General features: G+C 43.3%; 1 long non-coding RNA gene across 1 annotated transcript; it reads left to right on the top strand.

The window, feature by feature from the left end:
- Nucleotides 1-17,267: 17,267 nt before the first annotated feature.
- On the top strand, nt 17,268-23,991 carry LOC124573709. Its single transcript, XR_006972084.1, has 3 exons — nt 17,268-17,311; nt 23,408-23,476; nt 23,915-23,991. It is a non-coding gene; the product is annotated as an uncharacterized LOC124573709 (long non-coding RNA).
- Nucleotides 23,992-24,204: the final 213 nt, after the last annotated feature.

The raw sequence follows: 24,204 nt of genomic DNA, 5'->3' as shown, positions 1-24,204 counted from the left end.
CAACCACCATCTAGGGCATCAGTTAGTGTTACAGCACGGACTGAAGATATAAAAGGTGGTAAGTTGTGTTCTTGAAATTAGTTGTTGACCTTTAATTTTGCTGTGTTTAAAGACACAATGTGTTTTTAAACCTAAAGCAAGAAATGCATTGGTTTTGACATGTAAAATAATCTTTTGTAATGTATGTATAGTCCCAGCTCATATCTTAAGAATGAGCATTCAATGGAAATCATGATATTCTCTTAACACGAAATGTTATTAAAAATTACTCATTTGGTATCACTAGAACAGCTTTGCTTAATTGATAATAATCAAAATTAGTTTCATAATGATTTTGTACTGTTTTAAAGACATTTCTAATTTGTGTTCAATTTGTGATACATTAATTATAGAATAAACTAAGAGAGTTGACTGAAAAGTAATGCCTCCACCTTCATAACTCTCCAACAGTTGGCAGCATTGGTATGTTCTGTAACCTCTTCTCTACAACTCCAGTTGGCGGGAAGCCTTAGCATTGAATGGTTGTGTTGTTACAGTGTAAAGTATAGACCCCTGCGCAAACTGTCGGTCAGTGCGATTTAAACAACGTGCAGTCATTGAATTCTTGACAGCAGAAGGTGTCACCCCAAACGAGATTCATCAGTTTATAATGATTGTATTGATGTGAGTAGTGTACGTCTTCGGGCGAGTAACTTTAAAGATGCTGAGGTGGGAACATGTGACCTGCATGACAAATAAAGAGTTGGACATCCTGTGACAGCAGCCACCGAGTTTCACAAGCAAAATCTTGACAGATTGATTCAGGATGATCGTTGTATCACTCAGAGAGAAATTGCAAGCGCAATTGGCATTTCACAAGAATGTGTGGGTCACATTATTGCTTTGCTTGGCTATCGGAAGATTCGTGTACGATTGGTACCCCAGATGCTGACTACTGAAATGAAAGTGCACAGACTTGAAATTTCCCAGGAACTCCTCTCATGTTATGAGAATGAAGGTGATGCCTTTCTCCATTCAATTGTGACAGGAGACAAAACGTCAGTCTATGGAATATCGACACGACATGTACCTGGGAAGCCATGTCTATGGCCCTCTGGGTCTCGTGGATGAATAGCGTGAGCTGGGTTTCACACGATCATCTTTTTTGAAACCAATGCTGATTCTTGCTGAGTAGATTTCTAGTCTCTAGAAAAGTCATTATATTCGAACATAATACTTGTTCCAAAATTCTACAACTGATCGACGTTAGAGATATAGGTCTATAGTTCTGCACATCTGTTCGACGTCCCTTCTTGAAAACGGGGATGACCTGTGCCCTTTTTCAATCTTTTGGAATTCTACGCTCTTCTAGAGACCTGTGGTACACCGCTGCAAGAAGGGGGACAAATTCCTTCGCGTACTCTGTGTAAAATCAACTGGTATCCCATCAGGTCCAGTGGCCTTTCCTCTTTTGAGCGATTTTAATTTATTTTCGTATGTGTATGTACTTACCTTTGTACTGTTGGTTTCTGGATAAGTTTCTACCATTAAGTGTATCTGTATATTTCATTTCCAATTTTGTTCCAAATCCACAGGAGTTCCAGATAACCGCTCCGCTCCATTTAAAGGAACAGTTACTGTGAAGAGAGAGCCTGAATTTGAGACAGGCGGTAAGTTGTATAGCTGAAATTATTTGATGATCTGCACTTATCAGTGCTAACAGGCAACATGCATGCTCATTGCTCACCCTGCCCCCAACCCCAATTTCCCAAAGCACCCTACACCATACCCACCTAGAACTCTCCACACAGCACACACCTTCCCCATCCCACCCCACATGCTTAACACCTAACTTCCTCCATACCAACCCCATACTACCTAGCTGTCCCTAACCTACCCCACACGTCCTTCCCATCCATGGCCCAGTCTTTCTGTCCCCGGCCCACACCACCCAGCAGTCCTGTACAGTGCCCGCCTCACTCGCCCAGCCATCCCATCTGTGGCCCACGCCGACCAGTCGTCCTGTCCATGACCCACGCCACCCTGCGGTGCCGTTGTCGGCCTGCGTTGCCCTGCTGTCCCCTTACAGCCTCGCCATCCCACCCTGCCCTGCCCCCAATATCCCAGCTCAACCTCCCTGCACCTAATTAACCAGGCCACCCTCTATGCCTTGCCCTGACCTTACAATCGGTCCCTGCCCCCACTTTCCCATTCCACCCAAGCCTCTCGTGCCCCAGATTCCCTTCCCATCCTTGCCTCATTTGGCCCCAATAACCTTTCCTGCCACCACTTGGCCTCCCACCCATGCTTCCCTTCATGTTACTCCCACCAATGCTGTCCTGTCATGCTACCTCTAGCCCTGCCCTGCCCCAAGAATCAGCCTGGGCCAACTCTTGCCCCACCCTCCCACACTGCCCTGCCCATGCCACCACTCTCCCACACTGCCCTGCCCATGCCACCGCTCTCCCAGCCCACCCCACTCTCACACTCTTCTTTTTCTCAGGATCCACAGATCAGGTCTCTCTACCTACTCCATTTTTCCTCATTCTTCATATCCCCTTTCATTCTGCACTTTTCCCTGTACTTGCCAATTCTGTTCTATCTCCTCCCACTCTTCAGGCATATCCTCCCACTCCCACATTCTCCCATCTCCCTTTTGGCTGAAACATGTTTCACCCTCTTATTCTTCTCTCTGGGCTTCTTTTGCTCGCTTCTGGTCCACTATTATTTCGTACTTCTCAAGTGTGTTCGTATTTATTTTCCTTGTACTCTTGGTTTCTTATTCAGTTTCTGTGAAGTTGATGTGTCTATTGCTTTACTAATTTTTTTACAAATTTGTAGGTTCTGTAGACATCCGCGAGTCTCCTTTTACAAGATCACTTAGTGTGACGAGAGAGACTGAAGCTATGATAGACAGTAAGTTGTACATTTGAAATTATTTGGTGAACTGTGATTATTATGCAAGTAGACAATGTGCTAGCCCATTGCATCTAGTGTTATTAAACCTGTTTGGAATTTCTGAAATTTCATTATTAAGATCGCATTAGTCAAGCGACATAAAATAAAATAACTTCCATCTCAGGAGAAATCCTTCGTTGTTTTTGGAACAACTCATGAAATTGGTATTAGCTATTTTTTAATTATGTGTCTGTGGAAATTATGATACTGAAATACTACATATGTATGTGGGAAAGCACTCCGCACATATAATCTTTATAGCAATTGCATGTCATTCTGAAATGAGCATGGTGAATTTATAAATAGAATCTTTACCAGTAAAATGTTATGATTGTCTTCATCTTCTTGCCTGCCCCTTCGCCCTTCCTGTTTTCTTCCTCATCTCTTCTCCTTTCGTGCCTCCTGTCCCTTTGTCCTAATGTGCATTGTACCTTTCTTTTTGTACTCATTTCACCACACAACGAGATTGCTCAGCATGTCCTCTGCTAACTAACCTATTTCATTTTCATTTTCCTTCATGTCACTGTTTATGCTTTCACCCTTCTTTTGCATTTGATATATATTTTTTTAAGTAGATCTCTCTGTTATGTTTATTTGTTTAGAAAGAGTTCAACATTTGCAGTGTTTAAAATTTTGTTACATATCCACAGATACTGGAGATGTCCGCCAACCACCATCTAGGGCATCAGTTAGTGTTACAGCACGGACTGAAGATATAAAAGGTGGTAAGTTGTGTTCTTGAAATTAGTTGTTGACCTTTAATTTTGCTGTGTTTAAAGACACAATGTGTTTTTAAACCTAAAGCAAGAAATGCATGTGTTTTGACATGTAAAATAATCTTTTGTAATGTATGTATAGTCCCAGCTCATATCTTAAGAATGAGCATTCAATGGAAATCATGATATTCTCTTAACACGAAATGTTATTAAAAATTACTCATTTGGTATCACTAGAACAGCTTTGCTTAATTGATAATAATCAAAATTAGTTTCATAATGATTTTGTACTGTTTTAAAGACATTTCTAATTTGTGTTCAATTTGTGATACATTAATTATAGAATAAACTAAGAGAGTTGACTGAAAAGTAATGCCTCCACCTTCATAACTCTCCAACAGTTGGCAGCATTGGTATGTTCTGTAACCTCTTCTCTACAATTCCAGTTGGCGGGAAGCCTTAGCATTGAATGGTTGTGTTGTTACAGTGTAAAGTATAGACCCCTGCGCAAACTGTCGGTCAGTGCGATTTAAACAACGTGCAGTCATTGAATTCTTGACAGCAGAAGGTGTCACCCCAAACGAGATTCATCAGTTTATAATGATTGTATTGATGTGAGTAGTGTACGTCTTCGGGCGAGTAACTTTAAAGATGCTGAGGTGGGAACATGTGACCTGCATGACAAATAAAGAGTTGGACATCCTGTGACAGCAGCCACCGAGTTTCACAAGCAAAATCTTGACAGATTGATTCAGGATGATCGTTGTATCACTCAGAGAGAAATTGCAAGCGCAATTGGCATTTCACAAGAATGTGTGGGTCACATTATTGCTTTGCTTGGCTATCGGAAGATTCGTGTACGATTGGTACCCCAGATGCTGACTACTGAAATGAAAGTGCACAGACTTGAAATTTCCCAGGAACTCCTCTCATGTTATGAGAATGAAGGTGATGCCTTTCTCCATTCAATTGTGACAGGAGACAAAACGTCAGTCTATGGAATATCGACACGACATGTACCTGGGAAGCCATGTCTATGGCCCTCTGGGTCTCGTGGATGAATAGCGTGAGCTGGGTTTCACACGATCGTCTTTTTTGAAACCAATGCTGATTCTTGCTGAGTAGATTTCTAGTCTCTAGAAAAGTCATTATATTCGAACATAATACTTGTTCCAAAATTCTACAACTGATCGACGTTATAGATATAGGTCTATAGTTCTGCACATCTGTTCGACGTCTCTTCTTGAAAACGGGGATGACCTGTGCCCTTTTTCAATCTTTTGGAATTCTACGCTCTTCTAGAGACCTGTGGTACACCGCTGCAAGAAGGGGGGCAAATTCCTTCGCGTACTCTGTGTAAAATCAACTGGTATCCCATCAGGTCCAGTGGCCTCTCCTCTTTTGAGCGATTTTAATTTATTTTCGTATGTGTATGAACTTACCTTTGTACTGTTGGTTTCTGGATAAGTTTCTACCATTAAGTGTATCTGTATATTTCATTTCCAATTTTGTTCCAAATCCACAGGAGTTCCAGATAACCGCTCCGCTCCATTTAAAGGAACAGTTACTGTGAAGAGAGAGCCTGAATTTGAGACAGGCGGTAAGTTGTATAGCTGAAATTATTTGATGATCTGCACTTATCAGTGCTAACAGGCAACATGCATACTCATTGCTCACCCTGCCCCCAACCCCAATTTCCCAAAGCACCCTACACCATACCCACCTAGAACTCTCCACACAGCACACACCTTCCCCATCCCACCCCACATGCTTAACACCTAACTTCCTCCATACCACCCCCATACTACCTAGCTGTCCCTAACCTACCCCACACGTCCTACCCATCCATGGCCCAGTCTTTCTGTCCCCGGCCCACACCGCCCAGCAGTCCTGTACAGTGCCCGCCTCACTCGCCCAGCCATCCCATCTGTGGCCCACGCCGACCAGTCGTCCTGTCCATGACCCACGCCACCCTGCGGTGCCGTTGTCCGCCTGCGTTGCCCTGCTGTCCCCTTACAGCCTCGCCATCCCACCCTGCCCTGCCCCCAATATCCCAGCTCAACCTCCCTGCACCTAATTAACCAGGCCACCCTCTATGCCTTGCCCTGACCTTACAATTGGTCCCTGCCCCCACTTTCCCATTCCACCCAAGCCTCTCGTGCCCCAGATTCCCTTCCCATCCTTGCCTCATTTGGCCCCAATAACCTTTCCTGCCACCACTTGGCCTCCCACCCATGCTTCCCTTCATGTTACTCCCACCAATGCTGTCCTGTCATGCTACCTCTAGCCCTGCCCTGCCCCAAGAATCAGCCTGGGCCAACTCTTGCCCCACCCTCCCACACTGCCCTGCCCATGCCACCACTCTCCCACACTGCCCTGCCCATGCCACCGCTCTCCCAGCCCACCCCACTCTCACACTCTTCTTTTTCTCAGGATCCACAGATCAGGTCTCTCTACCTACTCCATTTTTCCTCATTCTTCATATCCCCTTTCATTCTGCACTTTTCCCTGTACTTGCCAATTCTGTTCTATCTCCTCCCACTCTTCAGGCATATCCTCCCACTCCCACATTCTCCCATCTCCCTTTTGGCTGAAACATGTTTCACCCTCTTATTCTTCTCTCTGGGCTTCTTTTGCTCGCTTCTGGTCCACTATTATTTCGTACTTCTCAAGTGTGTTCGTATTTATTTTCCTTGTACTCTTGGTTTCTTATTCAGTTTCTGTGAAGTTGATGTGTCTATTGCTTTACTAATTTTTTTACAAATTTGTAGGTTCTGTAGACATCCGCGCGTCTCCTTTTACAAGATCACTTAGTGTGACGAGAGAGACTGAAGCTATGATAGACAGTAAGTTGTACATTTGAAATTATTTGGTGAACTGTGATTATTATGCAAGTAGACAATGTGCTAGCCCATTGCATCTAGTGTTATTAAACCTGTTTGGAATTTCTGAAATTTCATTATTAAGATCGCATTAGTCAAGCAACATAAAATAAAATAACTTCCATCTCAGGAGAAATCCTTCGTTGTTTTTGGAACAACTCATGAAATTGGTACTAGCTATTTTTTAATTATGTGTCTGTGGAAATTATGATACTGAAATACTACATATGTATGTGGGAAAGCACTCCGCACATATAATCTTTATAGCAATTGCATGTCATTCTGAAATGAGCATGGTGAATTTATAAATAGAATCTTTACCAGTAAAATGTTATGATTGTCTTCATCTTCTTGCCTGCCCCTTCGCCCTTCCTGTTTTCTTCCTCATCTCTTCTCCTTTCGTGCCTCCTGTCCCTTTGTCCTAATGTGCATTGTACCTTTCTTTTTGTACTCATTTCACCACACAACGAGATTGCTCAGCATGTCCTCTGCTAACTAACCTATTTCATTTTCATTTTCCTTCATGTCACTGTTTATGCTTTCACCCTTCTTTTGCATTTGATATATATTTTTTTAAGTAGATATCTCTGTTATGTTTATTTGTTTAGAAAGAGTTCAACATTTGCAGTGTTTAAAATTTTGTTACATATCCACAGATACTGGAGATGTCCGCCAACCACCATCTAGGGCATCAGTTAGTGTTACAGCACGGACTGAAGATATAAAAGGTGGTAAGTTGTGTTCTTGAAATTAGTTGTTGACCTTTAATTTTGCTGTGTTTAAAGACACAATGTGTTTTTAAACCTAAAGCAAGAAATGCATGTGTTTTGACATGTAAAATAATCTTTTGTAATGTATGTATAGTCCCAGCTCATATCTTAAGAATGAGCATTCAATGGAAATCATGATATTCTCTTAACACGAAATGTTATTAAAAATTACTCATTTGGTATCACTAGAACAGCTTTGCTTAATTGATAATAATCAAAATTAGTTTCATAATGATTTTGTACTGTTTTAAAGACATTTCTAATTTGTGTTCAATTTGTGATACATTAATTATAGAATAAACTAAGAGAGTTGACTGAAAAGTAATGCCTCCACCTTCATAACTCTCCAACAGTTGGCAGCATTGGTATGTTCTGTAACCTCTTCTCTACAACTCCAGTTGGCGGGAAGCCTTAGCATTGAATGGTTGTGTTGTTACAGTGTAAAGTATAGACCCCTGCGCAAACTGTCGGTCAGTGCGATTTAAACAACGTGCAGTCATTGAATTCTTGACAGCAGAAGGTGTCACCCCAAACGAGATTCATCAGTTTATAATGATTGTATTGATGTGAGTAGTGTACGTCTTCGGGCGAGTAACTTTAAAGATGCTGAGGTGGGAACATGTGACCTGCATGACAAATAAAGAGTTGGACATCCTGTGACAGCAGCCACCGAGTTTCACAAGCAAAATCTTGACAGATTGATTCAGGATGATCGTTGTATCACTCAGAGAGAAATTGCAAGCGCAATTGGCATTTCACAAGAATGTGTGGGTCACATTATTGCTTTGCTTGGCTATCGGAAGATTCGTGTACGATTGGTACCCCAGATGCTGACTACTGAAATGAAAGTGCACAGACTTGAAATTTCCCAGGAACTCCTCTCATGTTATGAGAATGAAGGTGATGCCTTTCTCCATTCAATTGTGACAGGAGACAAAACGTCAGTCTATGGAATATCGACACGACATGTACCTGGGAAGCCATGTCTATGGCCCTCTGGGTCTCGTGGATGAATAGCGTGAGCTGGGTTTCACACGATCGTCTTTTTTGAAACCAATGCTGATTCTTGCTGAGTAGATTTCTAGTCTCTAGAAAAGTCATTATATTCGAACATAATACTTGTTCCAAAATTCTACAACTGATCGACGTTAGAGATATAGGTCTATAGTTCTGCACATCTGTTCGACGTCCCTTCTTGAAAACGGGGATGACCTGTGCCCTTTTTCAATCTTTTGGAATTCTACGCTCTTCTAGAGACCTGTGGTACACCGCTGCAAGAAGGGGGGCAAATTCCTTCGCGTACTCTGTGTAAAATCAACTGGTATCCCATCAGGTCCAGTGGCCTTTCCTCTTTTGAGCGATTTTAATTTATTTTCGTATGTGTATGTACTTACCTTTGTACTGTTGGTTTCTGGATAAGTTTCTACCATTAAGTGTATCTGTATATTTCATTTCCAATTTTGTTCCAAATCCACAGGAGTTCCAGATAACCGCTCCGCTCCATTTAAAGGAACAGTTACTGTGAAGAGAGAGCCTGAATTTGAGACAGGCGGTAAGTTGTATAGCTGAAATTATTTGATGATCTGCACTTATCAATGCTAACAGGCAACAAGCATGCTCATTGCTCACCCTGCCCCCAACCCCAATTTCCCAAAGCACCCTACACCATACCCACCTAGAACTCTCCACACAGCACACACCTTCCCCATCCCACCCCACATGCTTAACACCTAACTTCCTCCATACCACCCCCATACTACCAAGCTGTCCCTAACCTACCCCACACGTCCTTCCCATCCATGGCCCAGTCTTTCTGTCCCCGGCCCACACCGCCCAGCAGTCCTGTACAGTGCCCGCCTCACTCGCCCAGCCATCCCATCTGTGGCCCACGCCGACCAGTCGTCCTGTCCATGACCCACGCCACCCTGCGGTGCCGTTGTCGGCCTGCGTTGCCCTGCTGTCCCCTTACAGCCTCGCCATCCCACCCTGCCCTGCCCCCAATATCCCAGCTCAACCTCCCTGCACCTAATTAACCAGGCCACCCTCTATGCCTCGCCCTGACCTTACAATTGGTCCCTGCCCCCACTTTCCCATTCCACCCAAGCCTCTCGTGCCCCAGTTTCCCTTCCCATCCTTGCCTCATTTGGCCCCAATAACCTTTCCTGCCACCACTTGGCCTCCCACCCATGCTTCCCTTCATGTTACTCCCACCAATGCAGTCCTGTCATGCTACCTCTAGCCCTGCCCTGCCCCAAGAACCAGCCTGGGCCAACTCTTGCCCCACCCTCCCACACTGCCCTGCCCATGCCACCACTCTCCCACACTGCCCTGCCCATGCCACCGCTCTCCCAGCCCACCCCACTCTCACACTCTTCTTTTTCTCAGGATCCACAGATCAGGTCTCTCTACCTACTCCATTTTTCCTCATTCTTCATATCCCCTTTCATTCTGCACTTTTCCCTGTACTTGCCAATTCTGTTCTATCTCCTCCCACTCTTCAGGCATATCCTCCCACTCCCACATTCTCCCATCTCCCTTTTGGCTGAAACATGTTTCACCCTCTTATTCTTCTCTCTGGGCTTCTTTTGCTCGCTTCTGGTCCACTATTATTTCGTACTTCTCAAGTGTGTTCGTATTTATTTTCCTTGTACTCTTGGTTTCTTATTCAGTTTCTGTGAAGTTGATGTGTCTATTGCTTTACTAATTTTTTTACAAATTTGTAGGTTCTGTAGACATCCGCGCGTCTCCTTTTACAAGATCACTTAGTGTGACGAGAGAGACTGAAGCTATGATAGACAGTAAGTTGTACATTTGAAATTATTTGGTGAACTGTGATTATTATGCAAGTAGACAATGTGCTAGCCCATTGCATCTAGTGTTATTAAACCTGTTCGGAATTTCTGAAATTTCGTTATTAAGATCGCATTAGTCAAGCGACATAAAATAAAATAACTTCCATTTCAGGAGAAATCCTTCGTTGTTTTTGGAACAACTCATGAAATTGGTACTAGCTATTTTTTAATTATGTGTCTGTGGAAATTATGATACTGAAATACTACATATGTATGTGGGAAAGCACTCCGCACATATAATCTTTATAGCAATTGCATGTCATTCTGAAATGAGCATGGTGAATTTATAAATAGAATCTTTACCAGTAAAATGTTATGATTGTCTTCATCTTCTTGCCTGCCCCTTCGCCCTTCCTGTTTTCTTCCTCATCTCTTCTCCTTTCGTGCCTCCTGTCCCTTTGTCCTAATGTGCATTGTACCTTTCTTTTTGTACTCATTTCACCACACAACGAGATTGCTCAGCATGTCCTCTGCTAACTAACCTATTTCATTTTCATTTTCCTTCATGTCACTGTTTATGCTTTTACCCTTCTTTTGCATTTGATATATATTTTTTTAAGTAGATCTCTCTGTTATGTTTATTTGTTTAGAAAGAGTTCAACATTTGCAGTGTTTAAAATTTTGTTACATATCCACAGATACTGGAGATGTCCGCCAACCACCATCTAGGGCATCAGTTAGTGTTACAGCACGGACTGAAGATATAAAAGGTGGTAAGTTGTGTTCTTGAAATTAGTTGTTGACCTTTAATTTTGCTGTGTTTAAAGACACAATGTGTTTTTAAACCTAAAGCAAGAAATGCATTGGTTTTGACATGTAAAATAATCTTTTGTAATGTATGTATAGTCCCAGCTCATATCTTAAGAATGAGCATTCAATGGAAATCATGATATTCTCTTAACACGAAATGTTATTAAAAATTACTCATTTGGTATCACTAGAACAGCTTTGCTTAATTGATAATAATCAAAATTAGTTTCATAATGATTTTGTACTGTTTTAAAGACATTTCTAATTTGTGTTCAATTTGTGATACATTAATTATAGAATAAACTAAGAGAGTTGACTGAAAAGTAATGCCTCCACCTTCATAACTCTCCAACAGTTGGCAGCATTGGTATGTTCTGTAACCTCTTCTCTACAACTCCAGTTGGCGGGAAGCCCTAGCATTGAATGGTTGTGTTGTTACAGTGTAAAGTATAGACCCCTGCGCAAACTGTCGGTCAGTGCAATTTAAACAACGTGCAGTCATTGAATTCTTGACAGCAGAAGGTGTCACCCCAAACGAGATTCATCAGTTTATAATGATTGTATTGATGTGAGTAGTGTACGTCTTCGGGCGAGTAACTTTAAAGATGCTGAGGTGGGAACATGTGACCTGCATGACAAATAAAGAGTTGGACATCCTGTGACAGCAGCCACCGAGTTTCACAAGCAAAATCTTGACAGATTGATTCAGGATGATCGTTGTATCACTCAGAGAGAAATTGCAAGCGCAATTGGCATTTCACAAGAATGTGTGGGTCACATTATTGCTTTGCTTGGCTATCGGAAGATTCGTGTACGATTGGTACCCCAGATGCTGACTACTGAAATGAAAGTGCACAGACTTGAAATTTCCCAGGAACTCCTCTCATGTTATGAGAATGAAGGTGATGCCTTTCTCCATTCAATTGTGACAGGAGACAAAACGTCAGTCTATGGAATATCGACACGACATGTACCTGGGAAGCCATGTCTATGGCCCTCTGGGTCTCGTGGATGAATAGCGTGAGCTGGGTTTCACACGATCGTCTTTTTTGAAACCAATGCTGATTCTTGCTGAGTAGATTTCTAGTCTCTAGAAAAGTCATTATATTCGAACATAATACTTGTTCCAAAATTCTACAACTGATCGACGTTAGAGATATAGGTCTATAGTTCTGCACATCTGTTCGACGTCCCTTCTTGAAAACGGGGATGACCTGTGCCCTTTTTCAATCTTTTGGAATTCTACGCTCTTCTAGAGACCTGTGGTACACCGCTGCAAGAAGGGGGGCAAATTCCTTCGTGTACTCTGTGTAAAATCAACTGGTATCCCATCAGGTCCAGTGGCCTTTCCTCTTTTGAGCGATTTTAATTTATTTTCGTATGTGTATGAACTTATCTTTGTACTGTTGGTTTCTGGATAAGTTTCTACCATTAAGTGTATCTGTATATTTCATTTCCAATTTTGTTCCAAATCCACAGGAGTTCCAGATAACCGCTCCGCTCCATTTAAAGGAACAGTTACTGTGAAGAGAGAGCCTGAATTTGAGACAGGCGGTAAGTTGTATAGCTGAAATTATTTGATGATCTGCACTTATCAGTGCTAACAGGCAACATGCATACTCATTGCTCACCCTGCCCCCAACCCCAATTTCCCAAAGCACCCTACACCATACCCACCTAGAACTCTCCACACAGCACACACCTTCCCCATCCCACCCCACATGCTTAACACCTAACTTCCTCCATACCACCCCCATACTACCTAGCTGTCCCTAACCTACCCCACACGTCCTTCCCATCCATGGCCCAGTCTTTCTGTCCCCGGCCCACACCGCCCAGCAGTCCTGTACAGTGCCCGCCTCACTCGCCCAGCCATCCCATCTGTGGCCCACGCCGACCAGTCGTCCTGTCCATGACCCACGCCACCCTGCGGTGCCGTTGTCGGCCTGCGTTGCCCTGCTGTCCCCTTACAGCCTCGCCATCCCACCCTGCCCTGCCCCCAATATCCCAGCTCAACCTCCCTGCACCTAATTAACCAGGCCACCCTCTATGCCTCGCCCTGACCTTACAATTGGCCCCTGCCCCCACTTTCCCATTCCACCCAAGCCTCTCGTGCCCCAGATTCCCTTCCCATCCTTGCCTCATTTGGCCCCAATAACCTTTCCTGCCACCACTTGGCCTCCCACCCATGCTTCCCTTCATGTTACTCCCACCAATGCTGTCCTGTCATGCTACCTCTAGCCCTGCCCTGCCCCAAGAATCAGCCTGGGCCAACTCTTGCCCCACCCTCCCACACTGCCATGCCCATGCCACCACTCTCCCACACTGCCCTGCCCATGCCACCGCTCTCCCAGCCCACCCCACTCTCACACTCTTCTTTTTCTCAGGATCCACGGATCAGGTCTCTCTACCTACTCCATTTTTCCTCATTCTTCATATCCCCTTTCATTCTGCACTTTTCCCTGTACTTGCCAATTCTGTTCTATCTCCTCCCACTCTTCAGGCATATCCTCCCACTCCCACATTCTCCCATCTCCCTTTTGGCTGAAACATGTTTCACCCTCTTATTCTTCTCTCTGGGCTTCTTTTGCTCGCTTCTGGTCCACTATTATTTCGTACTTCTCAAGTGTGTTCGTATTTATTTTCCTTGTACTCTTGGTTTCTTATTCAGTTTCTGTGAAGTTGATGTGTCTATTGCTTTACTAATTTTTTTACAAATTTGTAGGTTCTGTAGACATCCGCGCGTCTCCTTTTACAAGATCACTTAGTGTGACGAGAGAGACTGAAGCTATGATAGACAGTAAGTTGTACATTTGAAATTATTTGGTGAACTGTGATTATTATGCAAGTAGACAATGTGCTAGCCCATTGCATCTAGTGTTATTAAACCTGTTCGGAATTTCTGAAATTTCGTTATTAAGATCGCATTAGTCAAGCGACATAAAATAAAATAACTTCCATCTCAGGAGAAATCCTTCGTTGTTTTTGGAACAACTCATGAAATTGGTACTAGCTATTTTTTAATTATGTGTCTGTGGAAATTATGATACTGAAATACTACATATGTATGTGGGAAAGCACTCCGCACATATAATCTTTATAGCAATTGCATGTCATTCTGAAATGAGCATGGTGAATTTATAAATAGAATCTTTACCAGTAAAATGTTACGATTGTCTTCATCTTCTTGCCTGCCCCTTCGCCCTTCCTGTTTTCTTCCTCATCTCTTCTCCTTTCGTGCCTCCTGTCCCTTTGTCCTAATGTGCATTGTACCTTTCTTTTTGTACTCATTTCACCACACAACGAGATTGCTCAGCATGTCCTCTGCTAACTAACCTATTTCATTTTCATTTTCCTTCATGTCACTGTTTATGCTTTTACCCTTCTTTTGCATTTGATATATATTTTTTTAAGTAGATCTCTCTGTTATGTTTATTTGTTTAGAAAGAGTTCAACATTTGCAGTGTTTAAAATTTTGTTACATATCCACAGATACTGGAGATGTCCGCCAACCACCATCTAGGGCATCAGTTAGTGTTACAGCACGGACTGAAGATATAAAAGGTGGTAAGTTGTGTTCTTGAAATTAGTTGTTGACCTTTAATTTTGCTGTGTTTAAAGACACAATGTGTTTTTAAACCTAAAGCAAGAAATGCATTGGTTTTGACATGTAAAATAATCTTTTGTAATGTATGTATAGTCCCAGCTCATATCTTAAGAATGAGCATTCAATGGAAATCATGATATTCTCTTAACACGAAATGTTATTAAAAATTACTCATTTGGTATCACTAGAACAGCTTTGCTTAATTGATAATAATCAAAATTAGTTTCATAATGATTTTGTACTGTTTTAAAGACATTTCTAATTTGTGTTCAATTTGTGATACATTAATTATAGAATAAACTAAGAGAGTTGACTGAAAAGTAATGCCTCCACCTTCATAACTCTCCAACAGTTGGCAGCATTGGTATGTTCTGTAACCTCTTCTCTACAACTCCAGTTGGCGGGAAGCCTTAGCATTGAATGGTTGTGTTGTTACAGTGTAAAGTATAGACCCCTGCGCAAACTGTCGGTCAGTGCGATTTAAACAACGTGCAGTCATTGAATTCTTGACAGCAGAAGGTGTCACCCCAAACGAGATTCATCAGTTTATAATGATTGTATTGATGTGAGTAGTGTACGTCTTCGGGCGAGTAACTTTAAAGATGCTGAGGTGGGAACATGTGACCTGCATGACAAATAAAGAGTTGGACATCCTGTGACAGCAGCCACCGAGTTTCACAAGCAAAATCTTGACAGATTGATTCAGGATGATCGTTGTATCACTCAGAGAGAAATTGCAAGCGCAATTGGCATTTCACAAGAATGTGTGGGTCACATTATTGCTTTGCTTGGCTATCGGAAGATTCGTGTACGATTGGTACCCCAGATGCTGACTACTGGAATGAAAGTGCACAGACTTGAAATTTCCCAGGAACTCCTCTCATGTTATGAGAATGAAGGTGATGCCTTTCTCCATTCAATTGTGACAGGAGACAAAACGTCAGTCTATGGAATATCGACACGACATGTACCTGGGAAGCCATGTCTATGGCCCTCTGGGTCTCGTGGATGAATAGCGTGAGCTGGGTTTCACACGATCATCTTTTTTGAAACCAATGCTGATTCTTGCTGAGTAGATTTCTAGTCTCTAGAAAAGTCATTATATTCGAACATAATACTTGTTCCAAAATTCTACGACTGATCGACGTTAGAGATATAGGTCTATAGTTCTGCACATCTGTTCGACGTCCCTTCTTGAAAACGGGGATGACCTGTGCCCTTTTTCAATCTTTTGGAATTCTACGCTCTTCTAGAGACCTGTGGTACACCGCTGCAAGAAGGGGGGCAAATTCCTTCGCGTACTCTGTGTAAAATCAACTGGTATCCCATCAGGTCCAGTGGCCTTTCCTCTTTTGAGCGATTTTAATTTATTTTCGTATGTGTATGTACTTACCTTTGTACTGTTGGTTTCTGGATAAGTTTCTACCATTAAGTGTATCTGTATATTTCATTTCCAATTTTGTTCCAAATCCACAGGAGTTCCAGATAACCGCTCCGCTCCATTTAAAGGAACAGTTACTGTGAAGAGAGAGCCTGAATTTGAGACAGGCAGTAAGTTGTATAGCTGAAATTATTTGATGATCTGCACTTATCAGTGCTAACAGGCAACATGCATGCTCATTGCTCACCCTGCCCCCAACCCCAATTTCCCAAAGCACCCTACACCATACCCACCTAGAACTCTCCACACAGCACACACCTTCCCCATCCCACCCCACATGCTTAACACCTAACTTCCTCCATACCACCCCCATACTACCTAGCTGTCCCTAACCTACCCCACACGTCCTTCCCATCCATGGTCCAGTCTTTCTGTCCCCGGCCCACACCGCCCAGCAGTCCTGTACAGTGCCCGCCTCACTCGCCCAGCCATCCCATCTGTGGCCCACGCCGACCAGTCGTCCTGTCCATGACCCACGCCACCCTGCGGTGCCGTTGTCGGCCTGCGTTGCCCTGCTGTCCCCTTACAGCCTCGCCATCCCACCCTGCCCTGCCCCCAATATCCCAGCTCAACCTCCCTGCACCTAATTAACCAGGCCACGCTCTATGCCTCGCCCTGACCTTACAATTGGTCCCTGCCCCCACTTTCCCATTCCACCCAAGCCTCTCGTGCCCCAGTTTCCCTTCCCATCCTTGCCTCATTTGGCCCCAATAACCTTTCCTGCCACCACTTGGCCTCCCACCCATGCTTCCCTTCATGTTACTCCCACCAATGCTGTCCTGTCATGCTACCTCTAGCCCTGCCCTGCCCCAAGAACCAGCCTGGGCCAACTCTTGCCCCACGCTCCCTCACTGCCCTGCCCATGCCACCACTCTCCCACACTGCCCTGCCCATGCCACCGCTCTCCCAGCCCACCCCACTCTCACACTCTTCTTTTTCTCAGGATCCACGGATCAGGTCTCTCTACCTACTCCATTTTTCCTCATTCTTCATATCCCCTTTCATTCTGCACTTTTCCCTGTACTTGCCAATTCTGTTCTATCTCCTCCCACTCTTCAGGCATATCCTCCCACTCCCACATTCTCCCATCTCCCTTTTGGCTGAAACATGTTTCACCCTCTTATTCTTCTCTCTGGGCTTCTTTTGCTCGCTTCTGGTCCACTATTATTTCGTACTTCTCAAGTGTGTTCGTATTTATTTTCCTTGTACTCTTGGTTTCTTATTCAGTTTCTGTGAAGTTGATGTGTCTATTGCTTTACTAATTTTTTTACAAATTTGTAGGTTCTGTAGACATCCGCGAGTCTCCTTTTACAAGATCACTTAGTGTGACGAGAGAGACTGAAGCTATGATAGACAGTAAGTTGTACACTTGAAATAATTTGGTGAACTGTGATTATTATGTAAGTAGACAATGTGCTAGCCCATTGCATCTAGTGTTATTAAACCTGTTCGGAATTTCTGAAATTTCATTATTAAGATCGCATTAGTCAAGCGACATAAAATAAAATAACTTCCATCTCAGGAGAAATCCTTCGTTGTTTTTGGAACAACTCATGAAATTGGTACTAGCTATTTTTTAATTATGTGTCTGTGGAAATTATGATACTGAAATACTACATATGTATGTGGGAAAGCACTCCGCACATATAATCTTTATAGCAATTGCATGTCATTCTGAAATGAGCATGGTGAATTTATAAATAGAATCTTTACCAGTAAAATGTTATGATTGTCTTCATCTTCTTGCCTGCCCCTTCGCCCTTCCTGTTTTCTTCCTCATCTCTTCTCCTTTCGTGCCTCCTGTCCCTTTGTCCTAATGTGCATTGTACCTTTCTTTTTGTACTCATTTCACCACACAACGAGATTGCTCAGCATGTCCTCTGCTAACTAACCTATTTCATTTTCATTTTCCTTCATGTCACTGTTTATGCTTTTACCCTTCTTTTGCATTTGATATATATTTTTTTAAGTAGATCTCTCTGTTATGTTTATTTGTTTAGAAAGAGTTCAACATTTGCAGTGTTTAAAATTTTGTTACATATCCACAGATACTGGAGATGTCCGCCAACCACCATCTAGGGCATCAGTTAGTGTTACAGCACGGACTGAAGATATAAAAGGTGGTAAGTTGTGTTCTTGAAATTAGTTGTTGACCTTTAATTTTGCTGTGTTTAAAGACACAATGTGTTTTTAAACCTAAAGCAAGAAATGCATTGGTTTTGACATGTAAAATAATCTTTTGTAATGTATGTATAGTCCCAGCTCATATCTTAAGAATGAGCATTCAATGGAAATCATGATATTCTCTTAACACGAAATGTTATTAAAAATTACTCATTTGGTATCACTAGAACAGCTTTGCTTAATTGATAATAATCAAAATTAGTTTCATAATGATTTTGTACTGTTTTAAAGACATTTCTAATTTGTGTTCAATTTGTGATACATTAATTATAGAATAAACTAAGAGAGTTGACTGAAAAGTAATGCCTCCACCTTCATAACTCTCCAACAGTTGGCAGCATTGGTATGTTCTGTAACCTCTTCTCTACAACTCCAGTTGGCGGGAAGCCTTAGCATTGAATGGTTGTGTTGTTACAGTGTAAAGTATAGACCCCTGCGCAAACTGTCGGTCAGTGCGATTTAAACAACGTGCAGTCATTGAATTCTTGACAGCAGAAGGTGTCACCCCAAACGAGATTCATCAGTTTATAATGATTGTATTGATGTGAGTAGTGTACGTCTTTGGGCGAGTAACTTTAAAGATGCTGAGGTGGGAACATGTGACCTGCATGACAAATAAAGAGTTGGACATCCTGTGACAGCAGCCACCGAGTTTCACAAGCAAAATCTTGACAGATTGATTCAGGATGATCGTTGTATCACTCAGAGAGAAATTGCAAGCGCAATTGGCATTTCACAAGAATGTGTGGGTCACATTATTGCTTTGCTTGGCTATCGGAAGATTCGTGTACGATTGGTACCCCAGATGCTGACTACTGGAATGAAAGTGCACAGACTTGAAATTTCCCAGGAACTCCTCTCATGTTATGAGAATGAAGGTGATGCCTTTCTCCATTCAATTGTGACAGGAGACAAAACGTCAGTCTATGGAATATCGACACGACATGTACCTGGGAAGCCATGTCTATGGCCCTCTGGGTCTCGTGGATGAATAGCGTGAGCTGGGTTTCACACGATCATCTTTTTTGAAACCAATGCTGATTCTTGCTGAGTAGATTTCTAGTCTCTAGAAAAGTCATTATATTCGAACATAATACTTGTTCCAAAATTCTACGACTGATCGACGTTAGAGATATAGGTCTATAGTTCTGCACATCTGTTCGACGTCCCTTCTTGAAAACGGGGATGACCTGTGCCCTTTTTCAATCTTTTGGAATTCTACGCTCTTCTAGAGACCTGTGGTACACCGCTGCAAGAAGGGGGACAAATTCCTTCGCGTACTCTGTGTAAAATCAACTGGTATCCCATCAGGTCCAGTGGCCTTTCCTCTTTTGAGCGATTTTAATTTATTTTCGTATGTGTATGTACTTACCTTTGTACTGTTGGTTTCTGGATAAGTTTCTACCATTAAGTGTATCTGTATATTTCATTTCCAATTTTGTTCCAAATCCACAGGAGTTCCAGATAACCGCTCCGCTCCATTTAAAGGAACAGTTACTGTGAAGAGAGAGCCTGAATTTGAGACAGGCGGTAAGTTGTATAGCTGAAATTATTTGATGATCTGCACTTATCAGTGCTAACAGGCAACATGCATGCTCATTGCTCACCCTGCCCCCAACCCCAATTTCCCAAAGCACCCTACACCATACCCACCTAGAACTCTCCACACAGCACACACCTTCCCCATCCCACCCCACATGCTTAACACCTAACTTCCTCCATACCACCCTCATACTACCTAGCTGTCCCTAACCTACCCCACACGTCCTTCCCATCCATGGCCCAGTCTTTCTGTCCCCGGCCCACACCGCCCAGCAGTCCTGTACAGTGCCCGCCTCACTCGCCCAGCCATCCCATCTGTGGCCCACGCCGACCAGTCGTCCTGTCCATGACCCACGCCACCCTGCGGTGCTGTTGTCGGCCTGCGTTGCCCTGCTGTCCCCTTACAGCCTCGCCATCCCACCCTGCCCTGCCCCCAATATCCCAGCTCAACCTCCCTGCACCTAATTAACCAGGCCACCCTCTATGCCTCGCCCTGACCTTACAATTGGTCCCTGCCCCCACTTTCCCATTCCACCCAAGCCTCTCGTGCCCCAGTTTCCCTTCCCACCCTTGCCTCATTTGGCCCCAATAACCTTTCCTGCCACCACTTGGCCTCCCACCCATGCTTCCCCTCATGTTACTCCCACCAATGCTGTCCTGTCATGCTACCTCTAGCCCTGCCCTGCCCCAAGAACCAGCCTGGGCCAACTCTTGCCCCACCCTCCCACACTGCCCTGCCCATGCCACCACTCTCCCACACTGCCCTGCCCATGCCACCGCTCTCCCAGCCCACCCCACTCTCACACTCTTCTTTTTCTCAGGATCCACAGATCAGGTCTCTCTACCTACTCCATTTTTCCTCATTCTTCATATCCCCTTTCATTCTGCACTTTTCCCTGTACTTGCCAATTCTGTTCTATCTCCTCCCACTCTTCAGGCATATCCTCCCACTCCCACATTCTCCCATCTCCCTTTTGGCTGAAACATGTTTCACCCTCTTATTCTTCTCTCTGGGCTTCTTTTGCTCGCTTCTGGTCCACTATTATTTCGTACTTCTCAAGTGTGTTCGTATTTATTTTCCTTGTACTCTTGGTTTCTTATTCAGTTTCTGTGAAGTTGATGTGTCTATTGCTTTACTAATTTTTTTACAAATTTGTAGGTTCTGTAGACATCCGCGCGTCTCCTTTTACAAGATCACTTAGTGTGACGAGAGAGACTGAAGCTATGATAGACAGTATGTTGTACACTTGAAATAATTTGGTGAACTGTGATTATTATGCAAGTAGACAATGTGCTAGCCCATTGCATCTAGTGTTATTAAACCTGTTCGGAATTTCTGAAATTTCGTTATTAAGATCGCATTAGTCAAGCGACATAAAATAAAATAACTTCCATCTCAGGAGAAATCCTTCGTTGTTTTTGGAACAACTCATGAAATTGGTACTAGCTATTTTTTAATTATGTGTCTGTGGAAATTATGATACTGAAATACTACATATGTATGTGGGAAAGCACTCCGCACATATAATCTTTATAGCAATTGCATGTCATTCTGAAATGAGCATGGTGAATTTATAAATAGAATCTTTACCAGTAAAATGTTATGATTGTCTTCATCTTCTTGCCTGCCCCTTCGCCCTTCGTGTATTCTTCCTCATCTCTTCTCCTTTCGTCCCTCCTGTCCCTTTGTCCTAATGTGCATTCTACCTTCTGTGATAACCACTCAAGCCATTCTCTTCTTGGTCATGAAACTGTCATAAAGGTGGTGTAGCAACTGCAGTAGGCGGTGCTTCTGTCGGGTGTGCAGCCTTGGCCAGTAGTTGCTGCACCGTGTTGAGTAGTGCAGGAATGGCATCTAACGCTTGCGGCTGTGGCGCTTCAGCAGGGGGTGGGACAGGATTAGTGGGCATATTGGAGGACACAAATGTAAAAAATTAATAGGCAAGCAATCTAAATAATTTCAAAATCAAAGAAATTTTCTACAGCACCCACCTGAAAACACTGATCAGCAAAAACGAGAAGAAGCTGTTAGAGCAATATGTGCTCCTCCAAAGTAAAGACGAGAGAATGAAAGTGCCAGCACAAAAAACATACATATTTCTGTGGCTGTTGGCACGTAGCTCGCTTGAAGACTTGTTGCAAGTTGTTGGGTCTTGCCCACTCATCTCGTATAGAGGGTGCCTAAGGAATGCTGTGTTCTCGGAATGCTATACAATAATCCAGGCAAATAACATTAGAAGTTTTATTTCTATGAAGCAAATTGACAATACTTAACTTGTATTGACAATGGTGTCGCAAACGATGGGCGACCTACAACATAAGTCCAAGTTATTGCTATACAAAAGTTTCCTGCAAGTTGACACACAACACTGATAACTGATCTGGGAGTGCCGGTCTACAACTCTATACTGTCCACTAATGCCCATATAGAGAGCCGATCTGAGCGACCGAGGCTGGCAGGAGGGGCGCTTACGTCCACTTCGGCTCAAGGGTGCTCCTGTTGTGGTGCAGTCCTAATCTGCACACCATTGGCTGACGTCGTTTTAGCGCCTTCTCTGGTCTTCCGTTCTTTGTCGTCGTTCCAGTGCTTATGGTTACGCCAGAACAAACTACATAGTAGAGCTGCTTGTCCCCAGGAAATAAAACAGCTGCTGTACTCCTTTGTATTCAGCTGTGCTGTGCTACAGACACAGCAGGGCCATGTTGGCTACTGTTAAGTCCGTTAGTCATACATACTGTTATTCCTGCAACCACCAAGAAAGTTGCTGACCATCATAAAGAATCTCTCCATAGAATGCCCGCCGAAATGGTTGAACCTGCTGCATGTGTAACTATGTAAGTGGCACACACAAGCCATGCCACAGTGTTACAAGCAATGGTTTGTTGGGTTTATTTCCTTAACACTGAAACGGTTGATGAAATTTGGTGATGGTCACAAGCTTGTGTGTGTGAGTCAATACTGAAATTATGAAAACAGTGTATGTTTTTACAATAAGTGCAATTTGAAGTTCCCATCTCTTTGACTCGGACCCCCAACCCCATTTCCCTTGCTCAAGACATCTCACCTGATTACCCAGCCCCCCCCTCCCCCCAAATTGCTCCTTCCATTCTCTCAGTCCTCCCCCCACCCCCACCCTGCAAGAAAATGGCTGATCCATTCTACCCTACACCAGGTTCCCTGGAATTGGCTGACACTTACCTGGCTTATCCCCCCCCCCCCTCCCCCAACACACACACCTCTAAGTTTTTCCCCACTCACTCCTATCTCCACAATCTCTCCCCCCCCCCCCCCCCCCCCCCCCAAAAAAAAATCAATCTCTCTCTCTCTCTCTGTGTGTGTGGGTGTGTGTGTGTGTGTGTGTATGTGTGTGTGAGTGAGTGAGTGAGTGAGTGAGTGAGAGAGAGAGAGAGAGAGAGAGAGAGAGTGCGTGCGCGCGCACGCTAGGCATGTATCCTTCCAGCCCTACTTATTCCCATCCCTTACCATTGCTGGTATGTTTTCCTCCCTTGTGCTGTCCATATTGGGACTCTTTTCCAGCCCCTTCCTTCACTATATCATTAGAGCCTTCTCCATTCCTTTTCCATGTGTAGTATGGTTTTGTTCCAACCTTCTACTGTTGGTTTATTATGTTCTTTTCAATATGTAAGTGTATGTTTGTATTGTCTTTAGATAGATTGCTTTCAATAGTTTTTTGCAGAGTTTCTAAGTGTGTTACAAATCCACAGGTGCTGCAGATGTCCAGCCATCTTTGCGTGAAAAAAGTGTGTCAAAAGAGATTGAAAATCTGACACAAAGTAAGTTGTGTACCTGAAGTTATCTGATGGTCTGTAACTATGGCTTTGCAAGCCGACTGGGTAGTTGCTAATTACATCTATTGTTTGTTGACCTAGTCATAATTCTGCAGTCATTCCCCCCCCCCCCCCTCCCTCCCCCCTCCCCCCTCCCCCCAGGTGTGTATCTGCCCAGCCCTACTTATTCCCATCCCTCACTATTGCTGGTATGCATTCCTCCCTCATGCAGTCTATATTGGGACTCTTTTTCAGCCCCTTCCTTCACTATATTACTAGATTCTTCTCCATTCCTTTTCCCATGTAGTATGTGTGTGTGTTCCAACTTTCTACTGTTGGTTTATTGTATTGTTTTTAATATGTAAGTGTATGTTTGTATTGTATTTAGATAGACTGCTTTCAACAGTTTTTTGCAGAGTTTCTAAGTTCGCTACAAATCCACAGGTGCTGCAGATGACAACCCATCATCACGTGAAAAAAGTGTGCCGAAAGAGATTGAAAATCTGACACAAAGTAAGTTGTGTACCTGATATTATTTAATGGTCTGTAACTATCACTTTGCAAGTGGACTGGGTAGTTGCTACTTGCGTCTATTGTTTGTCAACCCAGTCATGATTTCTGCAATTTCATTATTAAGATTGTAGTAGTCAAGCCATCGCATTTCTCTTAGCAGACTGAATAAAATCTCGTTTTTCGTCATATACTCTTTCAATCTCTCGGATACATTTTTAGTT

The sequence above is a fragment of the Schistocerca americana genome, unplaced genomic scaffold (assembly GCF_021461395.2).
Source record: "Schistocerca americana isolate TAMUIC-IGC-003095 unplaced genomic scaffold, iqSchAmer2.1 HiC_scaffold_187, whole genome shotgun sequence".
Lineage (NCBI taxonomy): Eukaryota > Metazoa > Arthropoda > Insecta > Orthoptera > Acrididae > Schistocerca > Schistocerca americana.
The sequence above is the reverse complement of the archived record's forward strand: the minus strand, read 5'-3'. Positions and strand labels throughout refer to the sequence as shown.